Here is a 14546-nt window from a genome sequence, read left to right on the forward strand (position 1 = left end):
CAAGCCCGTTTTCTACATTTCATTTATAGCCACAACTCTTAACTAACATCCCCAATGCAATACACCATATATAATAGCCATAATTACACACTTTAACCCACGAACTAACGTCTTATTACCACACATTTTATAACCCCACACAGCCGCCTCGGTACGAATACCAATTTAAATGTTCACTTTTTGGCATTTGTACGTGATTTATTCGAACAAAAACATATAACAGGCACCTCGACAGTACAGCAGGTAACTCGTTATACACTGGGAATATTGTATTCGTTGTTGTTACAGCTTCACTTTTTGGCATTTGTACGTGTTTATATTTATTAAAAACATATAGCAGGCAACTCGACAGTACAGCAGGTAACTCGTTATGCGCTGGGAATATCGTATTCGTCGTTGTTAAATGTTTACTTTTTGGTAATTGTGCGTGATTTACTTTAATAAAAACATATAGCAGGCAACTCGACAGTACAGCAGGTAACTCGTTATGCACTTGGAATATCGTATTCATCGTTGTTATATGTTCACGTTTGGTATTTGTACGTGATTTACTTTAATAAAAACATACAGCAGGCAACTCGACAGTACAGCAGGTAACTCGTTATGCACTGGGAATATCGTATTTGTCGTTGTTTAATGTTAACTTTTTGGTATTTGCAAGTGATACACCCTGATAAAAACATATAGCAGGCAACTCGACAGTACAGCAGGTAACTCGTTATGCACTTTGAATATCGTACTCATCGTTGTTAAATGTTCACTTTTTGTATATGTACGTGATTTACTTTAATAAAAACATATAGCAGGCAACTCGACAGTACAGCAGGTAACTCGTTATGCACTGGGAATATCGCATTCGTCGTTGTTTAATGCCCCTTTTTGGTATTTGTACGTGACTTACTTTAATAAAAACATATAGCAGGCAACTCGACAGTACAGCAGGTAACTCGTTATACACTGGGAATATTGTATTCGTTGTTGTTACAGCTTCACTTTTTGGCATTTGTACGTGTTTATATTTATTAAAAACATATAGCAGGCAACTCGACAGTACAGCAGGTAACTCGTTATGCGCTGGGAATATTGTATTCTCCGTTGTTTAAGCTTCACTTTTTAGGAATTTGTAAGTGATTTACTCTGACAAAAACATATAGCAGGCAACTCGACAGTACAGCAAGTAACTCGTTATGCACTGGGAATATCGCATTCGTCGTTGTTTAATGTTTACTTTTTGTTATTTGTACGTGATTTACTTTAATAAAAACATACAGCAGGCAACCCGACAGTACAGCAGGTAACTCGTTATGCACTGGGAATATCACATTCGTCGTTGTTTAATGCCCTTTTTTGGTAGTTGTGCGTGATTTACTTTTGAAAAAACATATAGCAGGCAACTCGACAGTACAGCAGGTAACTCGTTATGCACTGGGAATATCGCATTCGTCGTTGATTAATGTTCACTTTTTGTTATTTGTACGTGATTTACTTTAATAAAAACATACAGCAGGCAACTCAACACTACAGCAGGTAACTCGTTATGCACTGGGAATATCGCATTCGTCGTTGTTAAATGTTCACTTTTTGGCATTTGTAGGTGATTTACTTAAATAAAAACATACAGCAGGCAACTCGATAGTACAGCAGGTAACTCGTTATGCACTGGGAATATCGTATTTTAAGCTCACTATCAGTCACTAACCTAGAGCGCGAATCCTAACAAACTCTCTCTCTACACGACATAATATTTAACCCCATACACAAGGAGCCAACTGCGAATACTTATATAACCACTATCTATCTTCCATTCGCGCAATCATTGTTTTGTCCCCTATCTGCACGCTTTCAGATATTATTCCCCACCGGTCTTGTTATTGACTTGATTTTTCACAAGCTCACATTACGCTCACAGGAAATTATCAAAAGGTAATTATTACCCTCGTTCCAAGGTCAAATACACTGTTTTGCCCTAACTCCAAGCCCGTTTTCTACATTTCATTTATAGCCACAACTCTTAACTAACATCCCCAATGCAATACACCATATATAATAGCCATAATTACACACTTTAACCCACGAACTAACGTCTTATTACCACACATTTTATAACCCCACACAGCCGCCTCGGTACGAATACCAATTTAAATGTTCACTTTTTGGCATTTGTACGTGATTTATTCGAACAAAAACATATAACAGGCAACTCGACAGTACAGCAGGTAACTCGTTATACACTGGGAATATTGTATTCGTTGTTGTTACAGCTTCACTTTTTGGCATTTGTACGTGTTTATATTTATTAAAAACATATAGCAGGCAACTCGACAGTACAGCAGGTAACTCGTTATGCGCTGGGAATATCGTATTCGTCGTTGTTAAATGTTTACTTTTTGGTAATTGTGCGTGATTTACTTTAATAAAAACATATAGCAGGCAACTCGACAGTACAGCAGGTAACTCGTTATGCACTTGGAATATCGTATTCATCGTTGTTATATGTTCACGTTTGGTATTTGTACGTGATTTACTTTAATAAAAACATACAGCAGGCAACTCGACAGTAGAGCAGGTAACTCGTTATGCACTGGGAATATCGTATTTGTCGTTGTTTAATGTCCACTTTTTGGTATTTGCAAGTGATACACCCTGATAAAAACATATAGCAGGCAACTCGACAGTACAGCAGGTAACTCGTTATGCACTTTGAATATCGTATTCATCGTTGTTAAATGTTCACTTTTTGTATATGTACGTGATTTACTTTAATAAAAACATATAGCAGGCAACTCGACAGTACAGCAGGTAACTCGTTATGCACTGGGAATATCGCATTCGTCGTTGTTTAATGCCCTTTTTTGGTATTTGTACGTGACTTACTTTAATAAAAACATATAGCAGGCAACTCGACAGTACAGCAGGTAACTCGTTATACACTGGGAATATTGTATTCGTTGTTGTTACAGCTTCACTTTTTGGCATTTGTACGTGTTTATATTTATTAAAAACATATAGCAGGCAACTCGACAGTACAGCAGGTAACTCGTTATGCGCTGGGAATATTGTATTCTCCGTTGTTTAAGCTTCACTTTTTAGGAATTTGTTAGTGATTTACTCTGACAAAAACATATAGCAGGCAACTCGACAGTACAGCAAGTAACTCGTTATGCACTGGGAATATCGCATTCGTCGTTGTTTAATGTTCACTTTTTGTTATTTGTACGTGATTTACTTTAATAAAAACATACAGCAGGCAACCCGACAGTACAGCAGGTAACTCGTTATGCACTGGGAATATCACATTCGTCGTTGTTTAATGCCCTTTTTTGGTAGTTGTGCGTGATTTACTTTTGAAAAAACATATAGCAGGCAACTCGACAGTACAGCAGGTAACTCGTTATGCACTGGGAATATCGCATTCGTCGTTGATTAATGTTCACTTTTTGTTATTTGTACGTGATTTACTTTAATAAAAACATACAACAGGCAACTCAACACTACAGCAGGTAACTCGTTATGCACTGGGAATATCGCATTCGTCGTTGTTAAATGTTCACTTTTTGGCATTTGTAGGTGATTTACTTAAATAAAAACATACAGCAGGCAACTCGATAGTACAGCAGGTAACTCGTTATGCACTGGGAATATCGTATTTTAAGCTCACTATCAGTCACTAACCTAGAGCGCGAATCCTAACAAACTCTCTCTCTACACGACATAATATTTAACCCCATACTCAAGGAGCCAACTGCGAATACTTATATAACCACTATCTATCTTCTATTCGCGCAATCATTGTTTTGTCCCCTATCTGCACGCTTTCAGATATTATTCCCCACCGGTCTTGTTATTGACTTGATTTTTCACAAGCTCACATTACACTCACAGGAAATTATCAAAAGGTAATTATTACCCTCGTTCCAAGGTCAAATACACTGTTTTGCCCTAACTCCAAGCCCGTTTTCTACATTTCATTTATAGCCACAACTCTTAACTAACATCCCCAATGCAATACACCATATATAATAGCCATAATTACACACTTTAACCCACGAACTAACGTCTTATTACCACACATTTTATAACCCCACACAGCCGCCTCGGTACGAATACCAATTTAAATGTTCACTTTTTGGCATTTGTACGTGATTTATTCGAACAAAAACATATAACAGGCAACTCGACAGTACAGCAGGTAACTCGTTATACACTGGGAATATTGTATTCGTTGTTGTTACAGCTTCACTTTTTGGCATTTGTACGTGTTTATATTTATTAAAAACATATAGCAGGCAACTCGACAGTACAGCAGGTAACTCGTTATGCGCTGGGAATATCGTATTCGTCGTTGTTAAATGTTTACTTTTTGGTAATTGTGCGTGATTTACTTTAATAAAAACATATAGCAGGCAACTCGACAGTACAGCAGGTAACTCGTTATGCACTTGGAATATCGTATTCATCGTTGTTATATGTTCACGTTTGGTATTTGTACGTGATTTACTTTAATAAAAACATACAGCAGGCAACTCGACAGTACAGCAGGTAACTCGTTATGCACTGGGAATATCGTATTTGTCGTTGTTTAATGTCCACTTTTTGGTATTTGCAAGTGATACACCCTGATAAAAACATATAGCAGGCAACTCGACAGTACAGCAGGTAACTCGTTATGGACTTTGAATATCGTATTCATCGTTGTTAAATGTTCACTTTTTGTATATGTACGTGATTTACTTTAATAAAAACATATAGCAGGCAACTCGACAGTACAGCAGGTAACTCGTTATGCACTGGGAATATCGCATTCGTCGTTGTTTAATGCCCTTTTTTTGGTATTTGTACGTGATTTACTTTAATAAAAACATATAGCAGGCAACTCGACAGTACAGCAGGTACCTAGTTATGCACTGGGAATATCGTATTCGTCGTTATTCAAGCTTCACTTTTTCGTGTTTGTGCATCATTTACTTTATAAAAAAACACATAGCAGGCAACTCGACAGTACGGCGGGTAACTCGTTATGCTCTGGGAATATTGTATTCTCCGTTGTTTAAGCTTCACTTTTTAGGCATTTGTAAGTGATTTACTCTGACAAAAACATATAGCAGGCAACTCGACAGTACAGCAAGTAACTCGTTATGCACTGGGAATATCGTATTTGTCGTTGTTTAATGTCCACTTTTTGGTATTTGCAAGTGATACACTCTGATAAAAACATATAGCAGGCAACTCGACAGTACATCAGCAGGTAACACGTTATGCACTGGGAATATCGCATTCGTCGTTGTTTAATGTTCACTTTTTGTTATTTGTACGTGATTTACTTTAATAAAAACATATAGCAGGCAACTCGACAATACAGCAGGTAACTCGTTATGCACTTTGAATATCGTATTTATCGTTGTTAAATGTTCACTTTTTGGCATATGTACGTGATTTACTGTAATAAAGACATACAGCAGGCAACCCGACAGTACAGCAGGTAACTCGTTATGCACTGGGAATATCACATTCGTCGTTGTTTAATGCCCTTTTTTGGTAATTGTGCGTGATTTACTTTTGAAAAAACATATAGCAGGTAACTCGACAGTACAGCAGGTAACTCGTTATGCACTGGGAATATCGCATTCGTTGTTGATTAATGTTCACTTTTTGTTATTTGTACGTGATTTACTTTAATAAAAACATACAGCAGGCAACTCAACACTACAGCAGGTAACTCGTTATGCACTGGGAATATCGCATTCGTCGTTGTTTAATGTCCACTTTTTGGTATTTGTAAGTGATTTACTTTAATAAAAACATATAGCAGGCAACTCGACAGTACAGCAGGTAACTCGTTATGCACTTGGAATATCGTATTCGTCGTTGTTGAATGTTCACTTTTTGGTACTTATACGTGCTTTACTTTAATAAAAACATATAGCAGGCAACTCGATAGTACAGCAGGTAACTCGTTATGCACTTGGAATATCGTATTCGTCGTTGTTGAATGTTCACTTTTTGGTACTTATACGTGCTTTACTTTAATAAAAACATATAGCAGGCACCTCGATAGTACAGCAGGTAACTCGTTATGCGCTGGGAATATCGTATTCGTCGTTGTTAAATGTTCACTTTTTGGTAATTGTGCGTGATTTACTTAAAAACAAACATATAGCAGGCAACTTGACAGTACAGCAGGTACCTCGTTATGCACTGGGAATATCGTATTCGTCGTCATTCAAACTTCACTTTTTTGGAATTTGTACGGGATTTAGTTTAACAATAACTCCATGACGCAAACTTATTTTGAAATTTTAAAACACCAGTATGAAGAGAATACCAAACCCCCTAATCATGTTGGAAAGTAGATATAATACAGCAACACTGTACTATGTCCGCTATATCTACTAATGTTAAAATTGTGCAAATACAACAGAAAGAAAGCTATAGCAAAGACAAATAATACAATATTCATAAAAATTGGGGGGGCTCAATACAGAAACATTAGGAAAATATTTGGGGACACAGCCACGCCCCTCCTGATTATTTCCTTATAAATTTTGAAAATATTAGGGGGGTCACTTGCCCCAAGTGCCCCACCCCTTGCTACGGCCTTGTGTATTAGAGAAAATCACTTACAAATACTACAAAGTGAGCATTGAACTGTACTGTCGAGTTGCCTGCTATATGTTTTTAATAAAGTAAATCACTTGCAAATGCCAAAAAGTGAACAATTAACAATGAAGAATACAATATTCCCAGTGCATAACGAGTTACCTGCTGTACTGTCGAGTTGCCTGCTATATGTTTTTATTAAAGTAAATCATGTACAAATACCAAAAAGTGAACATTTAACAACGACGAATACGATACTCCCAGAGCATAACAAGTTATCTGCTGTACTGCCGAGTTGCCTGCTATATGTTTATATTAAAGTAAATCATGTACAAATACCAAAAAAGGGCATTAAACAACGACGAATGCGATATTCCCAGTGCATAAAGAGTTACCTGCTGTACTGTCGAGTTGCCTGCTATATGTTTTTATTAAAGTAAATCATGTACAAATATCAAAAAGTGGACATTTAACAACGACGAATACGATATTCCCAGTGCATAACGAGTTACCTGCTGTACTGTCGAGTTGCCTGCTATATGTTTTTTATTAAAGTAAATCACGTATAAGTACCAAAAAGTGAACATTTCATAACACTGAATGCAATATTCAAAGTGCATAACGAGTTACCTGCTGTACTGTCGAGTTGCCTGCTATATGTTTTTATTAAAGTAAATCATGTACAAATATCAAAAAGTGGACATTTAACAACGACGAATACGATATTCTCAGTGCATAACGAGTTACCTGCTGTACTGTCGAGTTGCCTTCTATATGTTTTTATTAAAAGTAAATCACGTACAAATTCCAAAAAAGTGAAGCTTAAACAAGGGAGAATACAATATTCCCAGTGCATAACGAGTTACCTGCTGTACTGTCGAGTTGCCTGCTATATGTTTTTATTAAAGTAAATCACGTACAAATTCCAAAAAAGTGAAGCTTGAATGACGACGAATGCGATATTCCCAGTGCAAAACGAGGTAACTGCTGTACTGTCGAGTTGCCTGCTAAATGTTTTTATTAAAGTAAATCATGTATAAACACGAAAAAGTGAAGCTTCAATAACGACGAATGCGATATTCCCAGTGCATAACGAGTTACCTGCTGTACTGTCGAGTTGCCTGCTATATGTTTTTATTAAAGTAAATCACGTATAAATACCAAAAAGTGAACATTTAACTACGACGAATACGATATTCCCAGTGCATAACGAGTTACCTGCTGTACTAACGAGTTGCCTGCTATATGTTTTTATTAAAGTAAATCACGTATAAATACCAAAAAGTGAACATTTAACAACGACGAATACGATATTCCCAGCGCATAACGAGTTACCTGCTGTACTGTCGAGTTGCCTTCTATATGTTTTTATTAAAGTAAATCACGTACAAATCCCAAAAAGGTGAAGCTTGAATGACGACGAATACGATATTCCCAGCGCATAACGAGTTACCTGCTGTACTGTCGAGTTGCCTGCTATATGTTTTTATTAAAGTAAATCATGTACAAATACGAAAAAGTGAAGCTCCAATAACGACGAATACGATATTCCCAGCGCATAACGAGTTACCTGCTGCACTGTCGAGTTGCCTGCTATATGTTTTTATCAGAGTAAATCACTTACAAATGCCTAAAAAGTGAAGCTTAAACAACGGAGAATACGATATTCCCAGTGCATAACGAGTTACCTGCTGTACTGTCGAGTTGCCTTCTATATGTTTTTATTAAAGTAAATCACGTATAAGTACCAAAAAGTGAAGCTTGAATGACGACGAATACGATATTCCCAGTGCATAACGAGTTACCTGCTGTACTGTCGAGTTGCCTGCTATATGTTTTTATTAAAGTAAATCACGTACAAATTCCAAAAAAGTGAAGCTTGAATGACGACGAATACGATATTCCCAGTGCATAACGAGTTACCTGCTGTACTGTCGAGTTGCCTGCTATATGTTTTTATTAAATTAAATCATGTACAAATACGAAAAAGTGAAGCTTCAATAACAACGAATACGATATTCCCAGTGCATAACGAGTTACCTGCTGTACTGTCGAGTTGCCTGCTATATGTTTTTATTAAAGTAAATCACGTACAAATTCCAAAAAAGTGAAGCTTGAATGACGACGAATACGATATTCCCAGCGCATATCGAGTTACCTGCTTGTCGAGTTGCCTGCTATATGTTTTTATTAAAGTAAATCACTTACAAATGCCTAAAAAGTGAAGCTTAAACAACGGAGAATACGATATTCCCAGTGCATAACGAGTTACCTGCTGTACTATCGAGTTGCCTTCTATATGTTTTTATTAAAGTAAATCACGTATAAGTACCAAAAAGTGAAGCTTGAATGACGACGAATGCGATATTCCCAGTGCATAACGAGTTACCTGCTGTACTGTCGAGTTGCCTGCTATATGTTTATATTAAAGTAAATCACGTATAAATACCAAAAAAGGGCATTAAACAACGACGAATGCGATATTCCCAGTGCATAACGAGTTACCTGCTGTACTGTCGAGTTGCCTGCTATATGTTTTTATTAAAGTAAATCACGTACATATACAAAAAGTGAACATTTAACAACGATGAATACGATATTCCCAGTGCATAACGAGTTACCTGCTGTACTGTCGAGTTGCCTTCTATATGTTTTTATTAAAGTAAATCACGTATAAGTACCAAAAAGTGAAGCTTGAATGACGACGAATACGATATTCCCAGTGCATAACGAGTTACCTGCTGTACTGTCGAGTTGCCTGCTATATGTTTTTATTAAAGTAAATCACGTACAAATTCCAAAAAAGTGAAGCTTGAATGACGACGAATACGATATTCCCAGTGCATAACGAGTTACCTGCTGTACTGTCGAGTTGCCTGCTATATGTTTTTATTAAAGTAAATCATGTACAAATACGAAAAAGTGAAGCTTCAATAACAACGAATACGATATTCCCAGTGCATAACGAGTTACCTGCTGTACTGTCGAGTTGCCTGCTATATGTTTTTATTAAAGTAAATCACGTACAAATTCCAAAAAAGTGAAGCTTGAATGACGACGAATACGATATTCCCAGCGCATAACGAGTTACCTGCTTGTCGAGTTGCCTGCTATATGTTTTTATTCAAGTAAATCACGTATAAATACCAAAAAGTGAACATTTAACAACGACGAATACGATATTCCCAGCGCATAACGAGTTACCTGCTGTACTGTCGAGTTGCCTGCTATATGTTTTTATTAAAGTAAATCACGTACAAATTCCAAAAAAGTGAAGCTTGAATGACGACGAATACGATATTCCCAGCGCATAACGAGTGACCTGCCAGCTTTACTATGGTGATCAAAACAAAATACATATTGCACAAATTATTTATATGCTAGCTCCCTTTAAGGCCAAAATGCCAAAATCTATTTGTTGTTTCGTAAGTCAGGGGAAGCAAACAAATTAAAAATTAGTCTGATATAACTTCTATTATTCTGGATATATTGATGAGACCGACAGTTATCATGAATGGAGGCTTCTTTAGAAAACAGGACGTGACTGGAAGGTTATTTCAAGTTCCCTAAGAAAAAAGACACTGCTATTGTAGATAATATTTTAATCATTACAGTCACAAAATAACGGGTCAATTCCGTTTTTGTAGATAACTACACACCTGTTCCTTACATACAGTGTATTTTTAAAAACTCCAAGAAAATAAATCCTCCAATATCTTACCTTTCCTGTCTAGCTCCATATGATACCCATACTCATCAGCAACATCGTCCGGTTTCGCTTCCTTGTTCGGGTTAGTTCAGTTCACACGTCAGACTGTCGTAAAGAAAGTTAAAGCTCTGGCACCGTTTGTCTTTCTGACATTCGGCATAGCACAACATCGGTTTACTTTCTTTTAGCGATTTAAAAACATGTTTAACAAGTCGCCTTCCCTGGATTGGGATAGGTAATTTCGGACCATTATCACCATTACAAGTCTGACATTTCCCTGTTGCGATTAGCATGAAAACTAGAAGACCTAAGATTTGAAATCTCACTGAAAAGGTTTTTCATGATGACGCGAATAAGGAGCCTCAAATAATTCTTCCGATTCTTAAAAATATTCGACTTGTTTATAATGACGTTCGGGAGGTAATAAACACATGTTTTTTAATTATGTATCTTTTTTTAAAGAGTATAATCCTTTGTCCCGTTAATCATTATCTCAAATTGCAATTACGAGTTACCCCAGGTGGGCGTGTGCTCTCGTGTCATTACAATTATTAGCATCAAAAAGATATCCCGATTGTTTGCCACTGTCCTGGCCCTCAAAAACATATAAGTTTCAAGATAGGATCATTATGTCCTTTCCCTTGCTGTAACGCTAGCCGATATTGGCACTGTTAGCACTGTGCCTCTGAAGGAGAGATATAACAGGTGGATCACATGGCAGGGGGGGAGAACAATCTCTTCGGTCTCAAGTTTGGTGTGTTACCAAAAAATTCTTGTCAGTTCTCTAGCTCCTGTATTTTAAGCTCTCCATGACTCTAGACCTTTACTAAACATTTTATGTTATGTTATGAAGATGATTTTCTACTTTCTAGGCTATTTTCCTTGCTGTCCGCAACTGTAATAGTAGAATATATAAAGATCTTTTTATGTGCAAGAACCCGAGAAACAAAAACAAAAAACAAAAAATGATTTCAAATGCCAAAAATGATTTCAAATGTAAATATAACAAACATCGCCATGAAATTTACCAAAACAAAAGGAAAAATAACCACAATAAAACCCTAGATTACGAAGCGTCACTTCTATAAGCCTTGAAGCGGCGACAACAAAAAAGCAAAGTACGCTCCTTTGTCGCCGCTTCGAGGCTCTTTGAAGTGAAGCTTGGAGCCTCTGCTACCTAGGGACCCGCAAAAATTGCCAGTAAAGTGAGGTGAAATGTAAAACTCAAATAAAGCACCTATTGTTTGTGTTTGGTTCTTTAGGGCATGAAATGAGCGAGAAGTAAAGAACGTTTTTTGCAGAAATCTATAATCGCAAATCATGGGCTTACTTACTTTTCTTCATAGGATCGAAGACTAGCTTGACACTAGTCTTCGATCACTAGTCGAGACACTTTCCTTGCAGCATACAATAATCGCATGCAAATACAGATAATACGCAGACGAAAATACCACTCGAATCCGGACCTCTTTGTCAGATATAACTTGTGTGATAACTCCTGAGTTAGAGATCAATTGGCAAGGCCATTTTGATGTAAAAAGTAGTAAAAGACCATGTGATAACATTTTCCCCTTAGGTGACGGCCATCTTGGAATGACGTACCAAGAGGCGGTTTTCGGCACTTTTCTTGTAATGTGTAGTTCCAGAAAATATCCATGCACCCTCCCTCCCCCCAATGGAGGGGATTTTGATGATGATGATGATGTTTTATTGGTACCATATAAATTTCTATACTTCCTTTCCTTATTATATTTCCTTATTTTCTTTCCTTACACACAGAAAAATGTGCTTTGCAACAGCCTTCTGCAACTTTTTTGGCGGGTTCAAGAGTAGATGATAAGATAATGATAAGCAGGTGTCACTACTGTGAGCATGCGTCTGTGAGAGGCAGTCGTGTCCTTGCTAAGCTCCGTAAAATCCTAAGAAAATATTATCTAGAAATGGAGTTACTCCAGTTAATCAGTAAGAAAAGATCGGAAAGATCTTCTAGCTCCTCTGAGAGTATTGGTATTGCATCTCCAGACGCCAAAAAGGCCAAAAACCACGAGGGAAGCCTCCAAGAGGAAGACGAAATCATGGCCGCCCTTGGGGCAGCCAAAGGAATATCAGGGATGCTCGACAAAATTCTGGCCCTTGTCACAGCCAACTCTCTTAAGTTAGGCCATATTTAGGAATCTATTGATAGCATTCAGATTTCGTTAAAAAATCTTGAGGTCCGGGTGGACTCATTTGAGGATTTTAAAAAGGCAACTTCAAATGAGATCGAAGATATGAAAGCAAGCCTTGACTTTGCAACAGAGCAAGCGAAGGATTCCTTGGTAAGATTGCAAAAGGAAGGATCTTTGCCTCGAGGCATATTCAAGAAGGGAAAATATTAAAGTTTTTGGTATTTCCGAGCATGGAGAAGAGAGCGCGGAAGGATCCCTACGAGAATTTCTGAAGACAACGCTAGATTTTGAAGAAGAAAAACGCGAAAGCGTGCGATGAACTTATTTATGTATTTTTTCATTTCTATTTTCGATATTATTATCTGGGTCCCTTTGCCTGCAAGTGCATTAAATTTGCAAGTCAATCGGTTCTCCGTTTGGCAATACCCCTAGAGACCTAAAATTCAGCCTTCTGTCTCTTAATGTCAGGGGAATCCGCGACTATACAAAAAACAAAAAGATTTTCAATTGGATTTCAAAACACAAGGGTTCACACGGTGTCACATTTCTTCAGGAATCTCATTCTTCTGCTGAGTGTGAAACTATTTGGAAAAATCGATTCCAAGGCGAGTTTTTTATGTCCCATGGCTCCACGGATAGCAGAGGCGTGTCTATTATAATTGGCGCTAGCCTAGATTCCGAGGTGCACGAGTCATCATAGATCCTAATGGTCGTTGTGTTATACTGTCATGTACCATTCAAGGTACTAAGCTTTTTTTAGCATCTGTTTACGCTCCTAATGAGGAAACAATCAAGTCCTTTTTTTCATGAAGTTTACTCCAAAATCCTAGAAATCCAAAAGGATTCTTCAGAAGACCTTCCTATCATTTTAGGAGGAGATTTAAATTTCTTTTTTTATAGTGACTTGGAAGCAAGGAGTGGGAACCCTAAGGGTAAAGTGCATACAATTTAGACGGTGGAGACTATAATGGCTGATTTAGAGTTATGTGACATTTATCGAGTAAGGAACCCTGATAGCAAAAAGTTTACATGGTCAGGCAAGGCCCAAGGAAGGGCTTCAAAAACAAAGGAAACTCTTTATCGAAGACTAGATTATTTTCTGATCTCAGACAGCCTTCAATCGCTAGTAGATAAAACAGACATTATTCCGGCTCCTGCGACAGACCACTCTGCTATTTCAATTAATGTTTCACCTCTGCCAGATGCTAAGCCAGGACCATCGTATTGGAAATTTAACAATTTTTTAATTACGATAATGACTATATGGTACACATGCGAGAAAAATTAGAAAAGCTGGAACAGGAGTGCTATGATTTCAAGCCCCAGGTGAAATGGGGTATATTAAATATGAAATCCGAAATTTTACTATGAAGTTCTTTAAGGCTAAGGCTAAATTTTTTAAAATGAACTATAATGTTATTAAAAAAGAACTTAATAACATAGAAGAAATAAACGAATGGCAATCCGATCTGACTTTAACCACAAAATATGAAGAACTTAAATCCAAGCTCAATGAATATAGCGATTATTGTACTGAGGGGGCAATATTGCGCTCCAAAGCTCAATGGCACGAGCAAGGAGAAAAAAAAAAAGGGAAAATTTTCTCTCTTTAGAAAAGAGGAATAAAGCTAAATCACACATAAGGAAAATTATTTCTAGTAACAATGAAGTCATAACCGAACCAGCTCAAATCCTAGACCGCACAGCAGAATTTTATAAAGAGTTAGCAGTAAGTCCGAAAAAGAGTGCTTAAGTTTTCTAGATAATTTGAATATCCCAAAGCTGTCAAAAGCGGAAAGCGACAAATGTGAAGGTCTGTTGACACTTGGGAATGTTTCACAAGTTTATCAAAAATGGGCAACTCTTAGAGCCCAGGCATAGACGGCTTAACAAAGGAATTTTATATAGATTTTTGGAAAAATGTAGGAGCTAATTTGCTTAATAGCCTAAACGATAGTTATCGTCATGGCTCTCTGAGCACTACTCAAAGGCAGGCTATTATATATCTCACTAATAAGGAAAAAAGACAAAGATGCGAGGTATTTGCCAAATTGGCGACCAATTAGCCTACT

Source organism: Nematostella vectensis, chromosome 13 (assembly GCF_932526225.1).
Source record: "Nematostella vectensis chromosome 13, jaNemVect1.1, whole genome shotgun sequence".
NCBI classification, from domain to species: Eukaryota; Metazoa; Cnidaria; class Anthozoa; order Actiniaria; family Edwardsiidae; genus Nematostella; species Nematostella vectensis.